Source organism: Myotis nattereri (assembly GCF_964212035.1).
Source record: "Myotis nattereri genome assembly, chromosome: 5".
Taxonomy (NCBI): Eukaryota; Metazoa; Chordata; class Mammalia; order Chiroptera; family Vespertilionidae; genus Myotis; species Myotis nattereri.
Genome location: NC_138080.1, coordinates 5,803,267 through 5,830,539, shown reverse-complemented (window position 1 = coordinate 5,830,539; position 27,273 = coordinate 5,803,267). Strand labels below are relative to the sequence as shown.

The window sequence follows — 27,273 nt, the reverse complement described above, 5'->3', positions numbered from 1 at the left end:
ATGGGTTTCCGCGAATCCCTGAGCCACGAGTTGAAGGCTGCTGAAAGGGATGGAATTAAGACAACGCTGGTTTGCCCACACCTGGTAGACACTGGCATGTTCAGAGGCTGCGGGATCCAGAAGGAGAGCGAGCTTTTCTGCCCCCTCTGCAGCCTGACTACTGTGCGCAGCAGGCGTGAGGGCCACCCTCACCGACCAGCCTATGAGCTGCACCTCACGCAGATCATGACCGTCATGGAGAGCATCCTCCCTTTTGAAGCAGTCGTGTGCGTGCGTCGGTTCCTAGGAGCGGGCAAGTGTATGTGCCCCTTTCTCGCTCAAAGAAAACAAGCCCCAAACAATAATGACGCGAAAAACAGCATCTGGGAATCTTCTGGGTGGAGTGCTGTTTCCCTCGGAAGACAAGATGTTTCCATTCACCCCATCAGCACTTCAGACATTCTCGGGATTCTGAATTCGTGTGGACTATTTTTTATTAATCAACTTTTTAAAAATTAACGTGTAAAGTAACCGACTAGAGTACTTGGAACAACGCGATCAGCAAAAGTGAGGTGGAGCTGTTTTCAGGGAGGGCCGTCAGTCCTTTCAGACAAGCGTTGTGTGGCGTCCCCACGCTCCCATGATATTTTTTTTAATGAGCAGAGAGTCTAGAGATGATAACTACAGTGTGTTTCACATGTGTGGCTTTTCTTAATTCCCATAGAGTCCATTAATTCTTGTCATTAAACTCTAGTTGGTTGACACACTTGCAACTTCAAGGACGGAGAGTGCGATGTTTTCTCCTGGTTCCTCAGTTTTGTTTTGCAAAGCCTGCGCGGCCCTTTGTGGTGTCTATATAGCTCTTCTAAAAAGGAATTTTGAAATCTCCACCAGTTTGAATCAAGTGATGTTTGATTTGGTAAGATAATCGGGTCTCTTTCTTAAAGTCACAACAACTAAAGTGTTAGCTGGATTTTCAAACTTTCTCTCTAAAACCTTCCTTAAGTGCCTGTCCCTGGGGACCGAGTTATCCAAAAAAGATCATGCGTTTCCTACCTATGAATTCTGCTGCAAACAGACGTGCCCCCTTTCCTCAGGAGGTTGCTGTGTTTCATTTCTTTGGGGGACTTTTATCTAGAACACATAGCAGATGAGCAAAGAGAGTTGGGTTAATTTGCATACTCGCTCCTGATTGGCTGGTGGGCGCTGCAAAAGGCACAGTCAATTTGCATCTTTCTCTTTTATTAGTGTAGATGTCCAGAAAAGACCCAACAGGCGGGACAGAGGACAGATAAGTGGGGGCCTGGGGCTGGGGCTATTGGGGTGATGAGACTGTTCTAAGACCAGACTATGTTGATGCTTGCACAAGTGAGTGCATTTACTAAAAGTCATTGAATTACATATTTTAAAAGGGTAAATATTTGGTATATAAATTATATACCTCAACAAATTTGCTTTTTAAAATACTACAAAGAATGCTGGTATACCCTTCACCCAACTGTTAAAATCCTTTATAACAACAATACAATTATTAAAAAGAGGAAATTTCCCTAACTGGTTTGGCTCAGTGGATAGAGCATTGGCCTTTGGACTCAAAGGTCCCAGGTTCAATTCCAGTCAAGGGCATGTACCTTGATTGCAGGCACATACCAGTAGGGAGTGTGCAGGAGGCAGCTGATCGGTGTTTCTCTCTCGTCGATGTTTCTAACTCTCTATCCCTCTCCCTTCTTCTCTGTAAAAAATCAATAATATATATTTTTTTTAAAAAAAGAGGAAATTAACATTGAAATAAAGACTATTAACTAAAATCAACAGATCTTATTCAAACTTTGTCCTATAATGTCCTTTTTCTGATCCAGGATCCCACCTGGGATCACATTGCCTAGAGTTGTCAAGCCTCCTCAGCCGCCCCGAGTCTGGGGCAGTGGCTCGGTCTTTGTTAGTTATGTCCTTGGCACCGACCAGCGCATCTCCTGCAATGGGCACCTCCCAGGTGTGCTCTGCCTATCCTGCTGGTGGGCCTGGGCCAGCACTGCTGTCCGAGGAGTCGGTGTTCGACCTGCCAACACTTAATCTGCCTTACATTGCCTTGGACCAAAGAACTGTTACAGGATAGCGAGAAGCTAGAAAAATTCCGAGGCAGGAGGAATAGGGAAACTGAGACGAAATAATTAAACAAGGCCAAGCAGTTTGGACAGCTGCAGCTGGCTTGTAAATAATAAGCCATTATCTTCGCCAAACCAAGGAAACTTGAGGACAAATTGTTAGCCCTGCTGGCGTGTCTCAGTGGCTGATCATCAACCTAGGAACCAGGAGGTCACAGTTTGATTCCCAGTCAGGGCACATGCCCAAGTTGTGGACTCGATCCCCAGAGTGGGGCTTGCAAGAGGCAGCTGATGAATGATTCTCTCATCATTGATGTTTCTTTTTTTTTTTTTTAAGATATTTTTATTGATTTCAGAGAGGAAGGAAGAGGGAGAGAGAAACATCAATGAGAGAATCATTGATCGGCTGCCTCCTGCACACCTCACACTGGGGATGGAGCCCGAAACCCAGGCATGCTGGGCTCGTCATTGATGTTTCCATCTCTCTCTCCCTCTCCCTTCCTCTTTGAAATCAATAAAAATATATTTAAATAAATAAATAAAATAACAGGCTCCCTAACCAGGGAATTCTAGAAAGGAGGTGGAAAGGGGAAAGGGAAAAAAGGCAGTTTTATTTTTTACTTTCTAAACAGAGAAGCCAACAGTCTCAAGGGTTGGCAAGATAAAATTGTCTGGTGCTTTTCGTGAATTCTGGGAAGGCCACAACAAAGTAAAAGGAGAAACTTGAAAATTAATCTATACTGAGATATTCCGCAGAGGAATTTAAAAATTTATACACAGAAAAGTATATAAGGCAGACACCCCCCGACCCAACTCTCTCTCAGATCAGCTGAGAGCCCATTTATGCGTGTCATGCTGGATGATAGATTTGCTTCCCTTGCTTCTTTAATACATTTGCTTGTTTCAATTGCTTTCATAAATTGTCTTTATCACAATGCAGTCAGGGTCATTCGTTTGAATTCATTCCTACAAAACTGATGTCAACTGTAAGAAACATTCAAACCTATAGAGAATTTTTGTGAGTTTATTTGAGCCAAACTGTGTACAATTATTGGGAAGCAAAATCTCAACAGATGGAGGTAATGTTCCAGAAAATGGCAGTTTTGTATCTTATTTTGTATACTAGAGGCCTGTTGCAGGAGGATTCCTGCAAGAATAGGGCTTCACTCCCGTCTCTGCAGCTCCTACCCGGCTCCTACCCCACCCGTCACTGCCACTTATCTCCCACCCATCTCCGCTACCTCGGCTCTGTTGCTTGACTTCCTTCTATGGTGTCTTCAGTCTTCGCTCCCAGCTGGTATATGCAAATTAGCTGCCATCTTTTTTGGCTGCTAATTTGCATATCACACTGATTAGCCCATGGGAGGTGTAGCGAAGGTATGGTCAATTACCATGTTTGTCTATTATTAGATAGGATTATAATTAAGAGAAGACTTAATTGAGTTATATGAAATCCATTGGTGATAGATTAGGGAGGTGGGAGAAAGCAAATCAAGGAAACCTCTGGGATTGGATGAAGAGTAAAATGACAGTTAACAGTTAATGATTAACATGATTTATGGTCTCCACCCAGTCCTGAGTGGTCTAGAGAAAGGGGAGTTACCTGACATTCCAAAGGAATGTTATTGTAGATGCAAAAGTCAATAAACAAGCTTAATTAAGGGAAAGATTGGCTTTTGTCAGGGAAGATATTAGGCCATGACATGACAACCTGCCATAAACTGCTTTTAATTAAAAAGTTTTAATTTCAGCCCTAGCAGATTTGGCTCAGTGGATAGAGCATTGGCCTGTGGACTGAAGGGTCCCAGGTTCAACTCCCTTCAAGGGCACATACCTCAGTTACAGGCTTGATATCCCTCTCCCTCCCTCTCTCTAAAAAATCAGTAAGAACATATTTAAATAATAATAATAAATAAATAAAAAGTTTTACTTTCAGCACATTGAGACTGGTAGGAGGGGTGGAGGTGAGGAATGGGCTGGTCAGACACCCATGTGTACTGTTTTTTAAATCAGGACAGATATCTCTGAGGCCTCCATGAGACAGGAGGTCCCAGCCCCACACCAGACCCAGGGTTCCAGAGCAAGGAAGAGAAGTCCCCGTAACTTCAGGCTATAAAAACCAGTGGGGATTGTGGCTAAGTGACACAGAGGCTGCTGGAGTCCCAGATGTTCCTCTTAAAGGGCTTGAGCACAAACTTTAATGGCCCCACTTCCTCTGAGCTCTAGCACCAGGGCGGTGGCTTTGGGGGAATCCAGAGACATATGGGGAGAAACTGGACTGTCTGGCATTGGGGCAGGAACTCAGGGGCAGCTTTCTCCCAAACAGGGATGCTCACACGGGTCATTGTTCCTGTGCTGAGACCTCCCCTTTCGCAGGGCTGACTGGCAGCCATATCTGAGTTTCCATCAGCCTGCCTTACACTGTTCATTTCACCCAGGTGATTCCCTGAGAACCCCACCCCATCCAATTTGCAGCCCCACCTAAGCTGTTTGCAGTTGCTTCTCCATATGAATGGCCTGTCCTGGCTCAGGCTTCAGACTTTTTCTAAAATCTCTTAAACAAGCAGCAGCTGGAGTCAGTGTGCCCCAAACCTATCAATAAAAAGCCCAAGAGCCAGCACTAGAACTACCCTGCCTTCCTTCACAGCGGGGCCTCACCTGGGCACTTCCTAGCCCAATATAAGTAGCAGCCATCTGCAGATCTCTCTGTAGCTCCTGACAGGTGGCCCCAGGCAGTGGCTGACTTTGCACCTCCCTGGTGACCCAAGAGCCAGTGTACCCAGTGGTCAGTGTCAGACTATAGCAGATTACAATTCTTCACATCCATAAGCAACACACTCAAGGGGCAGACTCAGTGGGCACCAAAGCCCCACTTAAGCAAGTCTTACTCTATAGGGGTGTCTCCTGCACAGTATCTCTTCCATTATAGGCACAGCTGGTCCTCACAGCCAATTGGCTCGGAGGTCAATTCCTCCTAGTGACACCAACAGCAATCAAGGATCAACAACAAGATTGTGCACACAGCCCACACAGGGGTGCACCTAGAGTGCTCAGCTCAGGTGACTGGGGAAGCTAAGCCACTGGGTTCTACAGGACACCTACTATACAAGGCCACTCTACCAACTCAAGGAGATATAGTAGCTCTACCCAATACATAGAAACAAACACAGGGAAACAGCAAAAATGAGAAGACAAATTAAGGAAGCTGCTTAGAGTTTAATGGGACTCATATTGTGTTACAAATTAAAGAAATGGAAGCAAGAAAACTTATGGGGGTGCCAGAAAGAGAAGAGAGAGCAAGATATTGAAAACTATTTGAAGAAATAATGACAGAAAACTTCCCCTACCTGGTGAAAGAAGTAGACTTACAAGTCCAGGAAGTGCAGAGAGTCCCAAACAAGAGGAACCCAAAGAGGCCCACACCAAGACATATGGTAATTAGAATGCCAAGAGTTAAAGACAAAGAGAGAATCTTAAAAACAGCAAGAGAAAAGCAATTAATTACCTACAAGGGAGCACCCATACGACTGTCAGCTGATTTCTCAACAGAAACTTTGCAGGCCAGAAGGGAGTGGCAAGAAATATTCAAGGTGATGAATAGCAAGAACCTACAACCAAGATTATTCTACTCAGCAAAGCTATCATTTAGAATTGAAGATCAGATAAAGAGTTTCACAGACAAGAAAAAGCTAAAGGAGTTCATCGCCACCAAACCAGTATTATATGAACTGTTGAAGGGTATTCTTTAGGAAGAGGAAGAAGAAGAAAAAGATAAAAAGAATGAACAATAAAATGGCAAGAAATACGTATCTATCAACAATTGAATCTAAAAATAAGTAAAGAAGAAATCTAATGATCAAATAAACTGGTGAATAAAATAGAATCAGAGGGATGGAAACATGGAACAGACTGATGAATAGCAGAGGGGAGAGGGGTGGGGGAGGGCGGTAAGAGATTAAATAAAGATTTTATATGCATACTAGAGGCCTGGTGCATGAAATTCATGCACTGGGGGAGGGGCGTCCCTCAACCCGGCCTGCACCCTCTCGCAGTCTGGGACCCCTCGCTCCTTACCGCCCGCCTGCAGTGGAGGTGGGAGAGGCTCCCACCACTGCCTCTGCGCTCAGAAGCTGGGCTCATGGCTGGCAAGCACAGCAGCGGCAGCGGGAGCCTCTCCCGCCTTGAGGCAGTGCTAAGGAGCAGTGAGCCAGGGTTCTGACTGAACGATGCTCCCACAGGGGTAGTGCATTGACCACCAGGAGGCAGCTCCTGCGTTGAGTGTCTGCCTCCTGGTGGTCAGTGCTTGTCATAGCAACTGGTCGTTCCGCCAAATATTCAGTCTATTTGCATATTAGGGTTTTATTATGTAGCATATGCATTACTTATGGACACAGACAATAGGGCAAAGGCCTGGGGTGGGGTGGGAACTGGTGAAGGAGGCAATGGGGGGAAAAAGAGGGACATCTGTAATACTCTCAAAGATTTTTTTTTAAATATATTTTTATTGATTTCAGAGAGGAAGGTAGAGGGAGAGAGAGATAGAAACATCAATGATGAGAGAGAATCACTGATTGGCTGTCTCCTGTGCAGCCCCTGAAAGGACAAAGCAGAAACATACTCCCCTCCCTCTCCGCTATCTTGCCTTGTAGGGCTGGGCCCTCAGCCTAAGCCCCCTCCTTTTCTGAGTGACCACAAGAATGCCGGTATTGACCTAACTTCCCCAACCACCACCTGAGTGGACCAATGACGCTCCAGAAATGCAGCTAAGGTCCTGATAAGGCTACAGTGGGGGACGGCCCAGGCCTCAGAATGTGCTGGTCACTTCCTGACCTTTGTGCTGTAAGACCCTGATGAAAAACCCTGACCTAAATGACCAATCTCTGTAACCCACGTCACCCCCAGAGCCCACCCAAATAACTAGCCCTATATAACCTTTGTTCTCCTGGGACACGCTCTCTCACCTTACCGCTGCATCGGACAGAGGCTGGGAGCCAAACCTAGGTTTGATTAAAAAAATTAATAAAGACTCCTTGCTTTTGCATCGGAAGAGGCTCCCTGGTGGTGGATTATTGGGGACCCCGAACTCTGGGCATAACACCCCCTTCTGGGGATCAAGCCCACAACCCGGGCATGTGCCCTTGCCCGGAATCAAACCTGGGACCTTTCAGTCTGCAGGCCGACACTGTATTCACTGAGCCAAACCAGCTGGGCATAAAGATTTTTTTTTTTTAAGTTTTCATTTCAGACCATCCTTTGTGGTTACATTAGGTCTCTGAGTTTGCAAGGCCGCACGCAGGCTGTCCCTGAGCTCCTGAGGTTAGCATGCGGCCCCTTTTGTCCACACTAAGAACTGATCTGGGGCCAGCCCTCTCTTCTGACTCAGGGGTTGTCTGATAACTCCTTTCCTGGGGCTCCAGGCTGCCTGCCCCAGAGCCCTCTCCATGACGACGCTGCAGGGTCAGGCAGCAGGACCCCCTGTGCTGCCGCACTCCCACCTCCAGGAGCGCCAACCTGGAGAGCGATGGAAATTGGTGATGAGACCTTACAAGGACAGGATGCTGTCCTCCAGGAAAGGTACACATCCCAGATCCAGCCTGAGGCTTGGGGCTGTGTCTCCAATAGGGACAGGGTGGGAAACACCCTTGTGAAACGAAATTTTTGGACTGGAACCCGGATTCATTGTCCGCCGGAGTCGAGGAATGAATCCACTGGCAGAAGGTGGTGTAGCAAAGGTGGAGATTTATTGAAGAACAAGTACAGACTCCCACGTGGGGAGGGGGAAGAGTCCCACAGAACGGACTCCCTCATAGGAGGGGGGAAAGGGTACCGCTGTCTTCCTTTTCCCTACGGCTTATACTAGTAAAGGCTGCAGATCCTGGTGCCTTGATATCCCCTCTGATGGTCACTATCCCCTTAGACTGGTTGCTATAGTAACTCCTGGGCTCAAAGGTCAGACCTCACATGGTACATGTGAGGCTCGCCCCCCCCCCCTCCTTATTGTTTTCCTGTTCCCTTTGGGCTTTCTTCCTCTCCTTCTGGATGAAGGGCTTCCTTCTCTTTACGTTTTAAATATAGACCTTTTGCTGTTCCCAGCTCCTCTTTCTATGGAAATGTTCCCGTTGCAGCTTTTCAGCTTCCCTATTCTATGGACATATACCTTCTGCTGCTCTGCAGCCCTGTGCTTCCTCCATGGTCCCCTTAATTTCTAAAATTTCCTAAACCTGTCCTATTTTGCCCCTAAAATTCCTGTTTCACTTGCTTGTTGTTAGGTCGAAAGGGGGTCCAGGAGCTGATGCATGCCTTCACCAGGCAGATGGTGATGTAGGTACTGGGCCCTTCCTAGAATCCGTAACAGGCCAGTGCACCAGGTAAATGGTGATGCAGATACCGGTCCCGCCTGGAATTCCTAACAGGTCAGCTACCAGGCAGATGACGACACCTGGAAACCGTGACGACCCGCGGCGGGAACTCCCACGGCTCATGCTCCCCCGCCCTCACTGAACAGCTGTGTAAAAAAAGCGCCCCCCTCCCTGTTGGTGCGGATCCGCGTGCCCTGTCTTTGGGGCCCGTGGGTCGCCCGGGGACACAGAATAAAGCCTTTCCTTTCTTTCTTTTCTGATTAACTGGACTCTATTTCCTATGCCGCCTCCTGAGCAACCTAACCTAACACTTGCCATCTCTCCAGACCCACTGGGGTGCTGTGCTTCCCATCCTGCAGCTTCCGGCTCCGTGGGTCCAGGGATCCAGCTCCCAAGGAAGAACCCATCCTCCAGGAGGCACAATTGGAGCCCCTGAGCCTCCAAGCAGCAGCTGCCACCTGGTCCCAAAGCTCCTCAGGCCCAGAGAGCAGAGAAAGGAGCCACTGTCCTGGCAGGAGGGCTTGGCCTGCCCATCAGGGGAGGAGGGAGAATGTAACCGGCACCCAGCAGATCCCCTGGGTGCCCCTTGGTACAATCTTGGAGGTGAATGGGTTACGGACCAGAGGGGTCTGCTTGCCTGAGCACATCAGAACCCAATGAGCCCCGAACAGGTATGTAGCCAAGAACATAAGGGTTAATTTTAGGAAGTGGCCCAGGACAGACAGGCGAGCTAACGCTCAGCGCCCTGGTTGCCCAATGGCTTCCAGGGGATGGGTTACACAGGGACAAAGCATTCATCATGGTGACTACGGGGGTTAGGCTCAGGTCTCTGTCAGGGTCGCCGAAGGAGGAACACGAGGGCAGAATGGTGAAGGCTTACGAATTTATTGGATCATCTGCACACCAGGTGGCTGAGCCCCAGATGGCGCCAGCCCCCAGTGACGGGAGTCAGCGGGTTTGAAAGGACTTTGGCGGGCTTTCTGGGCGGAGAATTCTCTGTGCAGGTCTGGAGGGGAGAGATAAATTGTCTTAGCAAGTGGAATGTGGTCTCAGCGAAAGGGAATTGAAAAATCAGACAGAGGCCGAAAACCAGGACTACAGGCTTTATTAGAGGAGAAAGACCTGCGGGCTGTCTCTCAAGGGGAGGACAGCAGCACGTGCAGGGTGGGCACGCCTTTTGAGGGGCGGAATGGGAAGGGGTGGGCGCTTAGTTTACTTGGCGCACACGGATTGGTGGCTTACTGCATGGTCCATATAGACCAGTGATGGCGAACCTTTTGAGCTCAGCGTGTCAGCATTTTGAAAACCCTAACTTAACTCTGGTGCCATGTCACACATAGAAATTTTTTTATATTTGTAACCATGGTAAAACAAAGACTTATATTTTTGATATTTATTTTATATATTTAAATGCCATTTAACAGGGAGAAACCAAGATGGCGGCATAGATAAACACCGGGAAATAGTCGTCCCACACAACAATTGAAAATTATCCCAAAGGACGGAGCAAACATCGTCCAGAACAACAGGAAGGCTGGCTGAGTGTAATTTCTACAACTAGAAGAAAAGAAAAGCACGCTGAGAGCCAGAGGAGCTGCGGAGGCTGCGTGCAGAGGTACGGTGGCGGCGGCGGCGGCTCGCGCGGAAAGGGGGTGGCACCTGAGGACGCGGCTGTCTTTTTGAATCACAAGCTCACGACTGCTATGAACTCCGGTTCTGGGAAGTCTCTGGGGACCCAGGACTCATACGGGGAGAGGCTGCTCTGTCAGGCGGCAGTGGGCGAACTTGAGGGCGGATTTCCCTCAGAGGTGCTTGCAGCCGTTACCGGGACACTAAGACGCGCGACTCCGGGCACGGAGAATCAGCCATAGCGTCTTTCTCCGCCCCTTTGACTCCCTGAGACTCCGCCCCACCCAGGCTGCGGCAGAGGCTTTTGCATGTGAATGTACCTAACTATAGCCCAGCCAAGCAGACCCGGAACTTCCAAGAGAAGGCCCAAGGCCCCGCAGCGGCTTGCATTGCTTCGCAGCTGAGCCTCTTCGTGGTTCCTGCTCTGTGGCCTCAGGCAGGGGCTGAATTAGCACCTCCTTAGAATCAGGAGCCACTGTACCCAGTAGTCAGAGGGGGTCCATTCTCCCACTTCAGACACAGCTGCTTCCCACAGCCAATTGGCCTGGAGGTCAATTCCTCCCAGTGATCCTACATCAACCAAGGCACCAAGAGTGCACCAAGAGTGTCCACCCTGGGTAACTGGGGAGGCTGAGCCACTGGGCCCTACAGGACACCTGGCGCGCAGGGCCACTCTATCAACACAGGGAAGCAGCCAAAATGCGGAGACAGAGAAACAGGTCACAATTGTCAGAAATGGAGGAGGACAGACGACTGGATATAGAGTTCAAGGCCACGTTTATAAGGTTTTTCAAGAATTTTATGGAAACCGCCGATAAATTTAATGAATCCCTCAAGGAGTATAGTGAGACCATGGAGGTCATGAAAAAGGACCAACTAGAAATTAAGCATACACTGACTGAAATAAAGAATAATTTACAGAGATCCAACAGAAGACAAGAGGATCCCAAGAATCAAGTCAAAGATTTGAAATGCAAAGAAACAAAAAATACCCAACCGAAAAAGAAAAAAGAAAAGAGATTCAAAAAATACGAAGATAGTGTAAGGAACCTCTGGGACAACTTCAAGCGTACCAACATCAGAATTATAGGGGTACCAGAAGGAGAGAGAGGGCAAGATATTGAAAACCTTTTTGAAGAAATAATGACAGAAAACTTCCCCCACCTGGTGAAAGAAATGGACTTACAAGTCCAGGAAGCGCAGAGAACCCCAAACAAAAGGAATCCAAAGAGGACCACACCAAGACACATCATAATTAAAATGCCAAGAGCAAAAGATAAAGAGAGAATCTTAAAAGCAGCAAGAGAAAGACAGTCAGTTACCTACAAGGGAGTACCCATCCGACTGTCAGCTGATTTCTCAACAGAAACCATGCAGGCCAGAAGAGAGTGGCAAGAAATATTCAAAGAGATGAATAGCAAGAACCTGCAACCAAGATTACTTTATCCAGCAAAGCTATCATTCAGAATGGAAGGTCAGATAAAGAGCTTCACGGATAAGAAAAAGCTAAAGGAGTTCATCACCACCAAACCAGCATTATATGAAATGCTGAAAGGTATTCTTTAAGAAGAGGAAGAAGAAAAAGGAACTCTTACCATTTGCCACAGTATGGATGGAACTGGAGAGCGGATAAATACCACAAGATCTCACTTATTTGTGGAATATAATGAACAACATAAACTGATGAACAAGGACTGATCCAGAGACGGAGAGGCTTTGATTGGACTGTCGGGCCTTGGAGGGAAGGTAGGGGAGGGTGGGGGCAAGGGGGAAAGATCAACCAAAGGACTTATATGCAAGCATATAGGCCTAACCAATGGACACGGACAACGGGGGGGTGAGGGGATGAGCGGGGGGAGGGGGGGTAGAGGGTACACATATGTAATATCTTAATCAATAAAAAATATTTAAAAAAAATGCCATTTAACAAAGGAAAATCAACCAAAAAAATGAGTTTGCATGTCACCTCTGACACGTGTGTCATAGGTTCACCATCACTGATATAGACCAAGGGCTTAGGGTATTTGGCAGGTGTGGATTGGTGGTCCAATGTATAGTCCATATAAGGTACATGGTTAGTCACTCAGGTATTTCCGGGCTGCAGGTTACGTCATACTCCGCCCACCAGTTGGGGGAAGGGAGGATCTATCAGGAATGTCCATTGCAAAATGGTCTGGAAGTCAGTTCCGGGGGAGGGGTGTCTAACTGCTGGATGAAGCCTTGTTATGCCCAGATTTCAAGATCCCCAAAAGACCACCAGGGAGCCAGCCAAGTCCGATGCAAAAGCAAAGAGTCTTTATTCGAGCTAGCTCGGCTCCCCAACCACATTCACCGATGCAGCGGCAATGGGCAGAGAGAGAGAACTCTGTGTGGAGAGGGGTTTTATAGGGGGTTGGAGTAAGGGGAGGAGAAAGGACTGTGGGCCCTGCCGATTGGCCAGGCGCAAGTCGGTGTCTTGTTACACAGGATGTGGTCATATCTATGGCGCGCACTTCCCTTGATTGTCATTGGTTAGTTTAAAGAAATCGTGGGTGTGGCTAGCAGAGGCTTGGGCTTCCGGGAAGAAGCTCCTTGCCGAGCACACGGCTGCCCCAAAATGGAGGATCCAGGGTAAGATGGAGGGCGTAGCCCTTACCCTGGGGCAAGATGGAGGGCTTAGCCCTTGCCCTTTCAGCCTCACAGTCTCTACTGATTTGCTGGCACTAGGGGTTCGGGACAGGGGTGGGGGAGGTGGGAAGGGGGTGACCATTGTATCTGGTCTTGGTGTCTGCCGTGGCCTTGCTTCATCTGCTGTCACCACTTTTCTGGGTCTGGAGGAGGCACACAACTGCGGCCTAGATGTTATCTCTAGTTTGACTGTCTCTGTGGTCAACAGACCAGAGGCTTTGTTCCTAAGATTATTTGATGCTCATCGGAACCTCGTTGTCCTGAGGGCTTAAATGATTAAGGGAGTGGATGCGCATGGGAGGAGGCAGGTGAGCCAGGTGCTGGAGTTCGGATCAAAAGGAAATGTGGACGAAAGGGGCCGCAGGCTGACCTGACGAGCTCAGGGGAGGCCTGCATAGCAATCTTGCAAACTCAGAGACCTAAAGTCACCACAAAGGATGGTCTGAAATGAAACTTTAACTAAAGCAGTGATGGGGGCCAGTTACATCCTAGGCAGGTATCTTCTCTGACAAGGTCAACCTTTACAGTAACTGAGCCTGTCTGTCTTTTTGCATCTGTGATAACATACCCTTGAAATGTCTGGGTAACTTGTAACTTCCCTTTTTCTGGAGCCCCTTGGGGCACAACCAAATGTGCTGGGCGCCAGGACAGATACCACAAATTCCTTCATTATCATGTTAACTGATCCTGCACCCACCTAAGTATGTGTCCATCATTTTACTTTTTATCCAATCCCAGGGGTTTCCCTGCTTTGCTTTCTCCCTCCTCCTTAATCTATCACCAATGGATTTCATGTAACACACCTATGTCCCTCCTTTGATTGCAAATGTATAAGTGCAGATGTAACCCTGCCATTCTCCGGAGCATTAATTATCTCAATTACTTGAGGTTCTGCTTCCCGGCCTATGTCGACAGTTTGGCTCAAATAAACTCACAAAAATTCTTTACGGGTTTCAATGGTTTTTTACGTTAACAGAAAGAAGGAGAAAACATCACAATAAATAATGAAGTTTCTACGTGGTTACAGATGGACCGGCATGGCAGGAGCTCAGAACTGCCGCCCCGCCCCCCCCCCCCCCCCCCGGGATATGGGACTGGGTGACCCCCAGGTAAACGGATGTGTGGCAACCTGGACAGGTGGGGCGGGGGGGGGGGGGGTGGGGAGGCAGTGAAGCCTGAGACACGGGGGTGGGGGGGGGGGGGGTGGGCTGGCTGCTGTGGCCCATTCACTACTTTCAGTGTCCCCAAGAAGAGACCAGCGCCCTGAGGTGCTGTGCACGGAGGAACTGAACTTACTGTGTGAGGCACGAGGGCCCAGGTGGTGCGGGATACACCCTCCCCTTGCTCCCAGCCTCCCCGTCGCTGTGGGGTGCAGAAGCCCGACCTGCAGGCCAGGCGGCTGAGGCTCAGGTGCAGCCATGTCACATCTCAGCCCCCTGCCCAGCCGGGTGCCCCTCAGCTCCCACAGGTGGTGCTGCCAGGCCCAGGCCCCAAGCAACCCCTGCACACGTGCCCTGAGGGGTCCACTCACACAAATGGAAAGTTTAAGTGTTTCTTTGTTGAGGAGACAGTAGGTTTATCAGCATTTCCAAGACTTGTGTTCCCAAACAAGTCAGTTGAAAGCCCGCCCTCCTTCAGACTCCTGAGGCGCCTGCAGGAGCAGGAAAGGTCTCCCCGCCTGTGCCCTGTGCCCTGTGCCCTGTGCCCTGTGCCCTGTGCCGGGGCTTCTGTAAGTGAACATCTTCAGTGTGGTGGGGTTTTTCATCCTGATTTTAAGCTCTTTTAAAACGGCCAGGTAGAGAATTGCAGTGAACGCCACCACAAGGTCGTATTGGCTATGACATTTAAATCAGTGTCTCTATATATTATTTAATAAAAGAATTATAGCCCTGGATGGTAGCTCAGCTGTTATGCTGGTGGTGAGGGCACCAGGTTCAACAACCTCATACTTGGGTTCTGGCAAGGAAAGAATTCAGAAAATTCCCTAAGAGAACGTTTATTTAGAAAGTCACAGAGGTGGAAGTGAGTGGTGGAAGAAATGGGCTCAGGAAACAAGTTATAGAGGCAAAAGAGGGGCCCTTGGAGCTTGGAGGAATAGAGGCGAGGGAAATGTGCGGGGGAAGAAGGAGGGGGTGGAAGGGGGAGGGGAGGGGAAAACCAGGGAGTGCTCTGGGGAGCCGGCTGGGTCCTCCCTCCTTAAGGACTTTGAAGGGTGGGGATTTTGGGGGAGGTCCCAGAGGAGGCTCTCAATAGCATGTTCATCAGCAAGCATGTCAAACTCACAGCCCTCGGGCCACGTGCGGCCCACAACGAATATTTTTGTGGCCCAGTCAATATAACAGTATGTAAGAAATGTTTTAATAAAAATTTCATTACTTAATTTTTGCAATATCCTGTTATACATAATCTATATATATATAAGCCAAGTGACCAGAACGCGGGAATGACCGGTGGCTATGACACACTGCGGCAACCAACCAGCCTGATCGGGCCCCAGTTGGCACCCCCAACCTCCCGCGGCCCCTCCCCCCCACTGGACCCGCCCCCAATCGCCCCCCTCCCCGGTCTGCCCAGCTCCAATCTGGCTCCCATCTGGGCGGGCCAGCCAGACCCCACCCCTGCACGAATTCATGCACCGGGCCTCTAGTTATTAATAATGAACTACAACGTTTGCTAATGACTGATTACTATAATCATGTTGCATTCATTTCCCTTACATGCCTTACACACAGGTGCACCGTTTCTCTTCACTAATATTTCAGTGAATATTTTAGCAGCTGATTCCCATGTCATTAGTCTTGGACTGACTTGTTTGGTGTGCGCAACAGGACATATTTTGCTTTTGGAGAACAAGAGGTTTATTTGCATTACACTTATTAATTTGTGCAGTTATTCAGTGTCTGGTAAGTTAATGTTCAAGAAAAATATTAATTTTTAATAAAATGTTCTATTTTATGTTAATGATGACTCATTTATTTCAGCCCTTTGTATTCAGCGTGTCTCTGTCGATATATACCTACGTTTCTATGAAAATTGAAGCTTTTGCCCTAACCAGTTTGGCTCAGTGGATAGAGCGTCGGCCTGTGGACTCAAGGGTCCCAGGTTCGATTCCGGTCAAGGGCATGTACCTTGGTTGCGGGCACATCCCCAGTGGGGAGAGTGCAGGAGGCAACTGATCGATGTTTCTCTCTCATCGATGTTTCTAACTCTCTATCTCTCTCCCTTCCTCTCTATAAAAAAAAAAATCAATAAAATATATTTTAAAAAAAAGAAAAAGAAAAAGAAAATTGAAGCTTTTGATTTTTTGTGGCCCACATACACTTACACCCTGTTTATTTAGCCCACGCTAACCTTTGAGTTTGACATGCTTGTTCATCAGTATTCCAGGTGCGCCCTTTCAGGGTCATGGTCTTCACTGATTGGTCGGTATCAGGGCAGAGGGCCATGCAGCTGGTCCTCAGGTCAGCTGTGGTGGTGTCTCTTGTCTGGTTTCGCTGCTTTTCTGGGCCTGGAGCTGAAACAGAACTGAGGCCTAGATGGATGTGATGTGGGTCAGAACCTCATTGTCCTGGGGGCTTAATGCTTAAGGCCTATTCTCAGATTCTCCTGTTAATTCCCGCTCTAAGGGGCCTCACCTGCATGACTAGCAACATGCCAGGGGAGGAAAGGTCAGGGGCGGGTCCAACCCCATGACCAGCGATGTGCCAGGGGAGGAAAGGTCAGGGGCGGGTCCAACACCATGACCAGCGATGTGCCAGGGGAGGAAAAGTTACCCTGGGGCCATGTCTTTGTTTTCCCAGTTTTGTCCAATTCTAGGCACCCAGGGCCCTTCACCCTGGTGACCTTCTGTGCCTGGCCCGTCATCCTTGCTCTGTTCCTACCACAGTTAGAGCTTCGTCCAGATTCACCGAAAGGTTGTGGTTTTGACCCCTGGTCAGGAAACATACAAGAATCAACCAATGAATGCATAAATAGTGGAACAACAAACCAATATTTCTCTCTCTCTCCTTTTATTTTTAAATCTTTATTGTTGAAAGTATTACATATGACCCCTTTTCCCCACATTAATCTCCTCCAGCCTGCCCCACCTCTCTCTTCTTTTCTCTCTCTCTCAAATCAACAAAATAAAAAGAATTATAGTAGCAGGTTTTTATCTATTTATATAAAAGGCTAATATTCTAAATGTCTGTCCAGGTAATGATGTCACATAGCAACACCCAGCTTCCTTTCCCTAGCAACTAGCCTCCTTGCAGTTTCTTCAGCCCAGGAACCCAATTTGCTTTATACCCAAGTGCAAACATTTTATACTTTAACCAAATGTCTGTGAAGCGTTTTCCCGTGCCTCATCTCATTTGATCCTCACAGGAGTCCTGGAGTAGGTAGATAGGAGACTCAGTGGAATCCTATTTTCTTTTCATTGGCCGGAAAACGGAGATTTAGAAAGCTTAGAAACTTGACCCGACTGAAAAGAAGTAAGAAATGGTGGACCTTGAAAATGACTTCAAGTTTACTCACTGCACAGAATATAGTCAAACACTGATGCAGTTAAATATTTTACCCTTTGTTCTCCCTGCATGATCTACAATAATAATCTGCTTCATGTTGATATTTACTGCTGTGTTGCTGACAATTACCTAAAAGAGAAGTTGGGGTGCTTCATTGGGCTGGAAAAAGTTTAGCTACATCAGAAAGCAGATCTAATTAAGCAAGTTTATTCTATATCTATGAAAGGCTAAGTTGACTTGCGCATGCGCAGTACATATAAAGCTCTCGCTGGCACCAACCGCATGCGTGTGTTTCGATCTGTCATTGTCGATGGTGAATTTGGTTGATACTTCTATTATAGAGAAAGGGCAAATAGCGATATTAAAATGTTTCTTCTAATTAATTTCCTTTCAATGTGCATGAACTCATGCACCGGGCCACTAGTATTTTTATATAGTGTGTCCCAAAATTCACGCAAGATTTGCAATTGAATTGAATTGCAAATATTGTGTGAATTTTAGACACCCTATATTTGAATCAACTGAGTGTATTAGCTATTTGAAAATTAAATCTTATAAAATCATTATATTAAAAAATACAACATTGCCCTAGCTGGTTGGCTCAGTGAGTAGAGCGCTGGCCTGCAGGCTGAAGGGTCCGGGTTTCGATTTTGGTCAAGGACACATGCCCGGGTGGCTGGCCCCATCCCCAGTAGGGGGTGTGCAGAAGGCAGCTGATCAATGGTTCTCTCTCATCATTGATGTTTCTAACTCTCCCTCTCCCTTGCTCTCTGAAACCAATAAAAATATATATTTTAAAAGTCCAACCTACGTGTCACATAGGACAAGAGTCTCAAGGTCTGGGCAGTTTTGTTTTGTTTTAAATATATTTTTATTGATTTCAGAAAGGAAGAGAGAGGGAGAGAGAGATAGAAACATCAATGATGAGAGAGAATCACTGATTGGCTGCCTCCTGCAGGTTCCACTGGGGACTGAGCCCACAAGGAATCAAACCATGACTTCCTGGTTCATAGCTCACTGCTCACCCACTGAGCCAAACCAGCTTTCCAGGTGTGGCCTTTCAGGGTCTCGGTCTCCACGGACTGATTGGTCAGCGCCAGAGCAGAGGGTTATTATCCAGTGCAGCTGGTCCTGCGGTCAGCTGTGGGGTCGCTTGTCTGGTTTTGCTCCTTTTCTGGGCCTGGAGCTGAAATACAACTTGAGGCCTAAGTATTATCTCTAGGGGAAAAGGTCAGAGGGTCCAAATCACATGACTAGCGATATGCTCAGGGAGGGAAGGTCACCCTGGGGGCGACGTTCCACCCTATAATCTTCCTTTGCTAGGCACCCAGGGCTTTGTGCCCTGGTGACCTTCTGTACCTGGGCCATCACTGATGTTTCTATCTCTGAAATCAATAAAAACACTAAAAAAAAACCCTTTCCTTATTCCAAACTGACATTTTGAGTTTTGGATTTTTGAAGTATCAGTCACACAGACTTTGGACTGGTAGCAAATACAGACACAAAAATAAATAATGGGGCCCGGTGGTATTGCTCAGTGGTTGAACCAGGAGGTCACAGGTTCGATTCCCCGTCAGGGGCATGCAGGAGGCAGCTGATCAATGATTCTCCCTCATCATTGATGTTTCTGTCTCTCTCTCCCTCTCCCTTCCTCTCTGAAATCAATAAAAATATTTTTTAAAATAAAAATAAATAAATAATGGTAATAAAGAATTATAACCCATCGAGTAAAATAAGAATTTATTTTTAATTTAAAAACTTATGACTCCACAATGATTCAAATAAGTGAAAGAGATGCTGAAGCTTTTTCTTACTAAGAAACGTAAAACGAAGTGATGGGATTAGAAAATCACCAGTGGCAACATCATAACAATAAGTGATTCAGGCAAGAATCACCAAGAGGCTCTGGCTGGTGTGGCTTGGTTGGAGCCTTGTCCCATACTCTGCGAAAGGTGGCAGGTTCGAGTCCCTGTCAGGCACTTACCCAGGTTGTTGGTTTGATCCCCCAGTCAGGGGGGTGCAGGAGGCAACCAATCGATGTCTCTCTCTTCTTCTTCTTCTTCTTTTTCTTCTTCTTCTTCTCCTTCTTCTTCTTCTTCTTCTTCTTCTTCTTCTTCTTCTCTCTGCCTTACTCTCTAAAAATCAATAAAATATTTTATTTTTAAAAAAGATCCCACTAATTGTTAAAATTAGTTTGAGGAGTAACACAATTTTTTACATAACCTCAACATATGACCCTACAAAGAAAGATACTGATAAGTTTCACTAGGAAAGAAGTTACTTTTGTAAAAGATACAGTAAGGGAGGTATAAAAAACCAGTGGGGAGAAACTAAGATGGCGGCATAGATAAACACCGGGAAATAGTCGCCTCACACAACCATTGAAAAATATCCCAAAGGACGGAGCAATCATCGTCCAGAACAACAGGAACGCTGGCTGAGTGTAATTTCTACAACTAAAAGAAAAGAAAAGCACGCTGAGAGCCAGAGGAGCTGCGGAGGTTGAGTGCAGAGGTACGGCGGCGGCTCGCACGCGCGGAAAGGGGGTGGCACCTGAGGACGCGGCTGTCTTTTTGAATCACAAGCTCCCGACTGCTCTGAACTCTGGTTCCGGCGAGTCTCTGGAGACCCAGGACTCATACGGGGAGAGGCTGCTCTCTCAGGCGGCAGCGGGCGAACTTGAGGGCGGATTTCCCTCAGAGGTGCTTGCAGCCATTACCGGGACACTGAGACGCGCGACTCCGGGCGCAGAGAATCAGCCATTGCTTCTTTCTCTGGCCTTTTGACTCCCTGAGACCCCGCCCCACCCAGGCTGCGGCAGAGGCTTTTGCATGTGAATGCCCCGGCCCTTTGCAACCTGATAATTACCTAACTGCAGCCGGGCCAGCCAGACCCGGAACTTCCAAGAGAAGGCCCAAGGCCCCGCAGCGGCTTGCATTGCTTCACAGCTGAGCCTCTTCGTGGCTCCTGCTGTGTGGCCTCAGGCAGGGGCTGAATTAGCACCTCCTTAGATCCAGGAGCCACAGTACCCAGTGGTCAGAGGGGGACCATTCTCCCACTTCAGACACAGCTGATTCCCACAGCCAATTGGCCTGGAGGTCAATTCCTCCCAGTGATCCTACAACAACCAAGGCACCAAGAGTGCACCAAGAGTGTCCACCCCAGGTAACTGGGGAGGCTGAGCCACTGGGCCCTACAGGACACCTGACGCACAGGGCCACTCTATCAATACAGGGAAGCAGCCAAAATGTGGAGACAAAGAAACAGGTCACAAATGGCAGAAATGGAGGAAAGCAAACGACTGGATATAGAGTTCAAGGCCACGTTTATAAGGTTTGTCAAGAATTTTATGGAAACCGCCGATAAATTTAATGAATCCCTCAAGGAGTATAGTGAGACCATGGAGGACATGAAAAAGGACCAACTAGAAATTAAGCATACATGACTGAAATAAAGAATAAGTTACAGAGATCCAACAGCAGACAAGAGGATCCCAAGAATCAAGTCAAAGATTTGAAATACAAAGAAACAAAAAATACCCAACCGAAAAAGAAAAAAGAAAAGAGATTCAAAAAATATGAAGACAGTGTAAGGAACCTCTGGGACAGCTTCAAGCGTACCAACATCAGAATTATAGGGGTACCAGAAGGAGAGACAGGGCAAGATATTGAAAACCTTTTTGAAGAAATAATGACAGAAAACTTCCCCCACCTGGTGAAAGAAATGGACCTACAAGTCCAGGAAGCGCAGAGAACCCCAAACAAAAGGTATCCAAAGAGGACCACACCAAGACACATCATAATTAAAATGCCAAGAGCAAAAGATAAAGAGAGAATCTTAAAAGTAGCAAGAGAAAGACAGTCAATTACCTACAAGGGAGTACCCATTCGACTGTCAGCTGATTTCTCAACAGAAACCATGCAGGCCAGAAGAGAGTGGCAAGAAATATTCAAAGAGATGAATAGCAAGAACCTGCAACCAAGATTACTTTATCCAGCAAAGCTATCATTCAGAATGGAAGGTCAGATAAAGAGCTTCACGGATAAGAAAAAGCTAAAGGAGTTCATCACCACCAAACCAGCATTATATGAAATGCTGTAAGGTATTCTTTAAGAAGAGGAAGAAGAAAAAGGAACTCTTACCATTTGCTACAGCATGGATGGAACTGGAGAGCGGATAAATACCACAGGATCTCACTCATTTGTGGAATATAATGAATAACATAAATTGATGAACAAGGACTGATCCAGAGACGGAGAGGCATTGATTGGACTGTCGGGCCTTGGAGGGAAGGTAGGGGAGGGTGGGGGCAAGGGGGAAAGATCAACCAAAGGACTTATATGCAAGCATATAGGCCTAACCAATGGACACGGACAACGGGGGGGTGAGGGGATGAGCGGGGGGGTGGGGGGGTAGAGGGTACACATATGTAATATCTTAATCAATAAAAAATATTAAAAAAAAAAACAAAAACAAAAACCAGTGGGAGGCCAGTGCCGTCAGGGAAGTGAAAATTACAAAAGCCATTAAGAGGGCTGCTCAGTGTCAAAGTGATCTGTCCCCTCTGCCTGCTAGCTGCATTCACTGCATTCACATGCAGGCCAGTCTCCCTCCCTCAGAGACTGGGAGTCAGTCCCCGGACTTCCTGACAATAACATTGCAAAAGAAAGGCTTTCAGATCCTTGAGAAGGATGCTCCTGGGCTGGTTGAGACTCAGATATGGCTGCCAGTCAGGCCTGTGACAGGGGAGGTCCCAGCATAGGAACAATGACCCTTGTAAGCACCGCAGTCTGGGAGGACCTGGGCTCCAACATGTACCTATTGGAACAACACAGTTCAGTCCAACAGATTCACTTTTCAGAAAGAAGTCCCACCCAAAGTAAGATCTGAAGTTTACCTAGAATTTACCGGGTAAAGGATGAGGAGAAGCGTGCTCCAGACTGCAGGCAGAGGATGGATAAGGCCAGGGGACAAGAGAGAGTGTGGCACATGAGGAAGCTAAAGGTCCTTTCCATCTGGGTCTTGGGAGGCTCATAAACAGAGCAGATGAGCAGACTATTTTTTAGCTGCAGGGAAATACCAAGAGGTTGTGTCTTATCACAAGAAGGCTGTGCGTATCTTTCTGAAGCCATGAGGCTGACACTTTCTGAGCAGGCTCCTTTATCACTGGAACTGCAAGGATCGCCCCAGGAAACAGTCCTCCTCATACGAAAGAGGTGGGAGGGGCCAGGTGGGAGGGAAGAGTGAGAGCCCAGCAGAGCACAGACCAGGATGCTGCTGCCCGGCTTCAGGCAGCTCACAAGCTCCCTGCCGGTGCAGGCCAGAGTTTCCTTCTCTCCCAGGAGTGCAGTCCTTTCCTGCCTGAATTCCAGGGGGTCTTTGAAGGGACCCAGACACATGGCTACTTTCACTGCAGCAGGAGAGTGAGCCAGCAGGCCCCGACCGGGTAGCTCAGTTGGTTAGACTGTGGTCCCGATATGCCAAGATTGCAGGTTTGATCCCCTAGTCAGGACATGTACGAGAATCAACCACTAAAAGCATAAGTGGAACAACAAATCGATGTTCCTCGCTCTCTCGCTCTCTCAAATTAGAAGAAAAAAAGCCGAGGAGAACCCAGATGGTGGCATAGGAAGATGCCTGTACTCAACGCCTCCCACAATCACATCAAAATTACAACTAAAATACAGAACATCCATCATTTAGAACCGCCTGAAAGCTGACTGAATGGAAGTCCTACAACAAGAAAGTAAAGAAGAAAGACATTGAGACTGGTAGGAGGGGCAGAGATGCAGAACGGGCTTGTCCATCACCCGCATGTGCCACTTTTTTAATCGGGAAGGAGATCGTCCCTGTGGAGGCCGCCCGTGAGGAGCAAGGAGTCCCAGCCCCACACCAGACCCCAACCCAGGGTTCCAAAGCTGGGAAGAGAAGTCCCCATAACTTCAGGCTGTAAAAATCAGCGAGGATTGTAGGTGAGTGACATAGAGGCCGCTGGGAACCCAGGTGTTGCTTTGAAGGGGCCAGTGACTGAACGTACTGGGACTCCATACTTTTAAGCTCAAGCACCGGGCGGCTCTGGGGAAGAAACTAGACTATCTGGCATTGGGGCAGGAACTTAGGGGTGGCTCTCTCCCAGACTGCGGTGCTTACAAGGGTCATTGTTCCTATGCTGGGACCTCCCCTGTCACAGGCCTGACTGGCAGCCATATCTGAGTCTCAACCAGCCTGAAGCACACTGTTTGCTCCACCCTGGGGTATTCCCTGTGACTCTGCCCCATCCAATTTGCAGCCCTACACAAGCTATTTGCAGCAGCTTTTCCATATGAATGGCTGGTCCTAGCTCAGGCTTCGGACTTTGCTAAAATCTCTCAAACAAGCTGCAGCTAGTGACAGTGTGCCCCAAACCTATTAATAAAAAGGCCCCAGACCCGGCACTAGCACCATCCTGCCTTGCTTCAAGCCGGGCCTCGCCTCCTGCACAGCAGCTCTCCCACTGTTGCCACACCTGGTCTCCACAGCCAATTGGCCTGGAGGTCAATTCCTCCCAGAGACACCAACAGCAATCAAGGCTCAACTACAATAAGATTGTGCACACAGCCCACAAAGGGGCACACTTAGAGTGCCCAGCACAGGTGACTGAGGAGGCTGACCCAGTCGGCACTATAGGACACCTAATACACAAGGCCACTCTACCAATTCCAGGAGACATAGCAGTTCTACCTAATTCATGGAAACAAATACAGGGAAGCAGTCAAAATGCAGAGACAAAGAAACATGTCACAAATGAAAGAAAGGGAAGCAAGAAAAGTACTGGATACAGAGTTTAAAACCATGGTTATAAGGTTATACTCAAGGATTGTAATGAGAGCTTCAAGGATCTTAGTGAGAATGTCAAAGACATGAAAAAGGACCAGTCAGAAATTAAGCATACATTAACTGAAATAAAGAACAATTTACAGGAATTCAACAGCAGAGTAGAGGATTCTGAGAATCAAGTTAATGATTTGGAATATGAGGAAGCAAAAAACACCCAATCAGAAAAGCAAAAAGAAAGAAGAATTAAAAAAAAATAAAGATAGTGTAAGGAGCCTCTGGGACAGCTTCAAGTGCACCAACATTCAAGTTATTGGGGTGCCAGAGGGGAAGAGAGAGAGCAAGATATTGAAAACCTATTTGAAGAAATAATGACAGAAAGCTTCCTTACCTGGTGAAAGAAATAGACTTACAAGTCCAAGAAGCACAGAGAGTCCCAAACAAGAGGAACCCAAAAAGGCCCACACCAAGACACATCATAATTAAAACACCAAGGGTAAAGACAAAGAGAAGATCTTAAAAGCAGCAAGAGAAAAGCAGTTAGTTAGCTACAAGGAAGTGCCCATAAGACTGTCAGCTGATTTCTCAACAGAAACTTTGCAGGCCAGAAGGGAGTGGCAAGAAATATTCAAAGTGATAAATAGTAAGAACCTACAACCAAAATTACCCAGCAAAGCTATCACTAGACTTGAAGGTCAGATAAAGAGTTTCACAGACAAGATAAAGCTAAAGGAGTTCATCACCACCAAACCAGTATTATATGAAATGCTGAAGGGTATTCTTTAAGAAAAAGAATAAGAGATAAAAAATTGGAATAATAACGTGGCAACAAATACATATCTATCAATAATTGAATCTAAAAATCAAAATAAACAACAAGAAATATAATGAACAAAGTAAACTGGTGAATAAAACAGAATCAGAGACATGGAAGCATGGAACAGACCGACAAATCTCAGAGGGAAGGGGAGAGGGAGTAGAAAGAGATTAACCAAAGATCTTACCTACAGACACAGACAGTAGAGTGGTGAAGGTCTAGGGTGGGGCAGGAACTAGGTGGAAGGGGGCAATATGGGGGAAAAGGGGAGCATCTGTAATATTCTCAACAATAAAGATATTTTTAAAATAAATCTCTATTCAGATCATTACAATTGTTTCCCTTTTTCCCCCCATAGCTCCCCTCCACTCAGTTCCCACCCCCCTCTGCCCTTACCCTCCCCCCACTGTCCTCATCCATAGGTGTACGCTTTTTGTTGCCAGGTCAAAGGTCATACACATGGAAAATGTAGCTATTTCCATCCGCGACATGTCCCTGTGTTTGGAAAGGTCTCTCACGACTTGTTCATGCTCTACTCAGAATGGGTATGGAGACACATAACGGCTTTTTAAAATAATGTGTCCTCTTATGTTTAAAATGAAGATTTTGTTACCAAAAGTGAGGAGAAAGCAACACTACAGCTGCTCTCGCCCCTCTCGCCCTTCGGGTGATAGTTGTGTGTGGGGCCACATGCTGGTTTGCAGGCCATCGACGAAGCCGTCTGGGTGGCTCACGCAGTTCCGCCGGCTCCCCAGGGGCCGTCATAGCCTCCCAGGGGCCGTCTCAGCCTCACAAGGGCCGTCACAGCCTCACAGGGGCCGTCTCAGCCTCACAGGGGCCATCAGAGCCTCACAGAGGCCATCTCAGCCTCACAGGGGCCATTGCAGCCTCACAGGGGCTGTCGCAGCCTTGCAGGGGCCATCGCAGCCTCGCAGGGGTTGCCTCATTCCACGTTGGGGGTGAAGATGTGAGACAAGCTCCTCTCGCTGTCTCTCCTGCTGCTCCCTTGCGTATCGCTGATGCTGTAAGTTTCTGAGAGCAGTCTGAAGGTTCTGGACATCATACTTTAACTGGTCAACACAAACTTTGGCATTTTGTCTTTTGTTGGGAGGCTCCTTGCTGGACAAAATCTTCAGGCATTCTAGCTGGCTGAATATCTGGTATGCTTGCTTGGATTTTGTTTTCTACTAAGTGCACAGATTGCTTGTCTGCTGTCTCCTGGCGTCCCATGTGAAACTGGATCTGGTGGACCTGCTTGTGCAATTGCTGGTACAGTGGTTCCATGTCACCGGCCCAGCCAGGTCCAGCTCTGGCTTCCTCTGAACCTGATTCTGCTTCTTGAGTGTGTCCCTTATGGATGTGAGGAATTGAAATCTGCAGTTTGTTGGGTTAGGCTGCAAAATCGAAGGTGGTTCCTTCTGTGCCACTGGCACAGCTTGGGTGGGGATGTAAATTGAGTAGGGCGGGGTCTCAGGGAATCACCAGGGCGGAGCAAACAGCAATGGTGTCTCCGCGACTCCTCGCCTCTCTGCGACTCTGCGTCTCCACGTCCCCGAGTGCCGGCGAGCAGCTCTGCGAGAAAGCCACCCTCGCTTTCTGACCCGCTGCAAGGCCGTCCCACCTCTCCCCGTAGGGGTCTGGGACCTCAGAATCCTGCCCCAAACAAGCTCAGTGGATTCTAGAGTTTGTAACCCCTTTCAGTTGAAAAAACCGCGCATCAAGTTGCAGCCCACCTGGCGCGCGACTCCATACCTCTGTTCTTGGCACCTCTGCAGATCCTACTCAGTCTCAATGCTCTTCTTTCTTTCCTTCCAGTTGTAGAACTTCCACTGGGCCAGCTTTCCCATGGTTCTGAATGACAGCTGTTTTGTCTTATAGTTGGTATTTTCAATGTTGTTGTGGGAGGCAACACGCACAGGTCTATACCTTACGTCGCCATCTTGGTTTCTCCCAACAATAAAGATTTTAAAAAATTAATGGGAAAAGAAAAGAATAATGCCAATAGAGCCATGCATTGGAAGCAAAGCTCCAAAATATGATAAAAACAATTATAGAGGATCAGGCCTCCAAAATTTCGGATTTGAAAAGGCATGTGGTATTTCTCATGGCTGAGGATGACAGTATAAGGAAAGAAGATAAACAACTAAAGGCTGAAAAGGCCCAATAGAAAAGGAGCTACAGGTAGATGCGATTTTGTAGAAAAGTCAGAGTTGTGGAGCTTGCCACCACATTCAGAAACTGCTATAGCCTCTTCAACCTGGCAGAAGTCTGCAGCAAATACTGGGACAGCCAAGGATATTCCATTCCCAATTTTCCTCCCTTGGATTTCCCATCTCCAGAACTTCCCCTCTATTAAGGAGCTCTCTGAGGATATTCTGAAAGGACTTATAAATAATTAA

General features: G+C 47.5%; 1 pseudogene across 1 annotated transcript; it reads left to right on the top strand.

Annotated features, from left to right (window-relative positions):
• On the top strand, positions 1–27,273 carry LOC308519314 (nuclear receptor-binding factor 2-like; annotated as a pseudogene). The gene is made up of 3 exons: positions 1–298; positions 22,564–22,679; positions 26,880–27,273. The product of its transcript is annotated as a nuclear receptor-binding factor 2-like (transcript).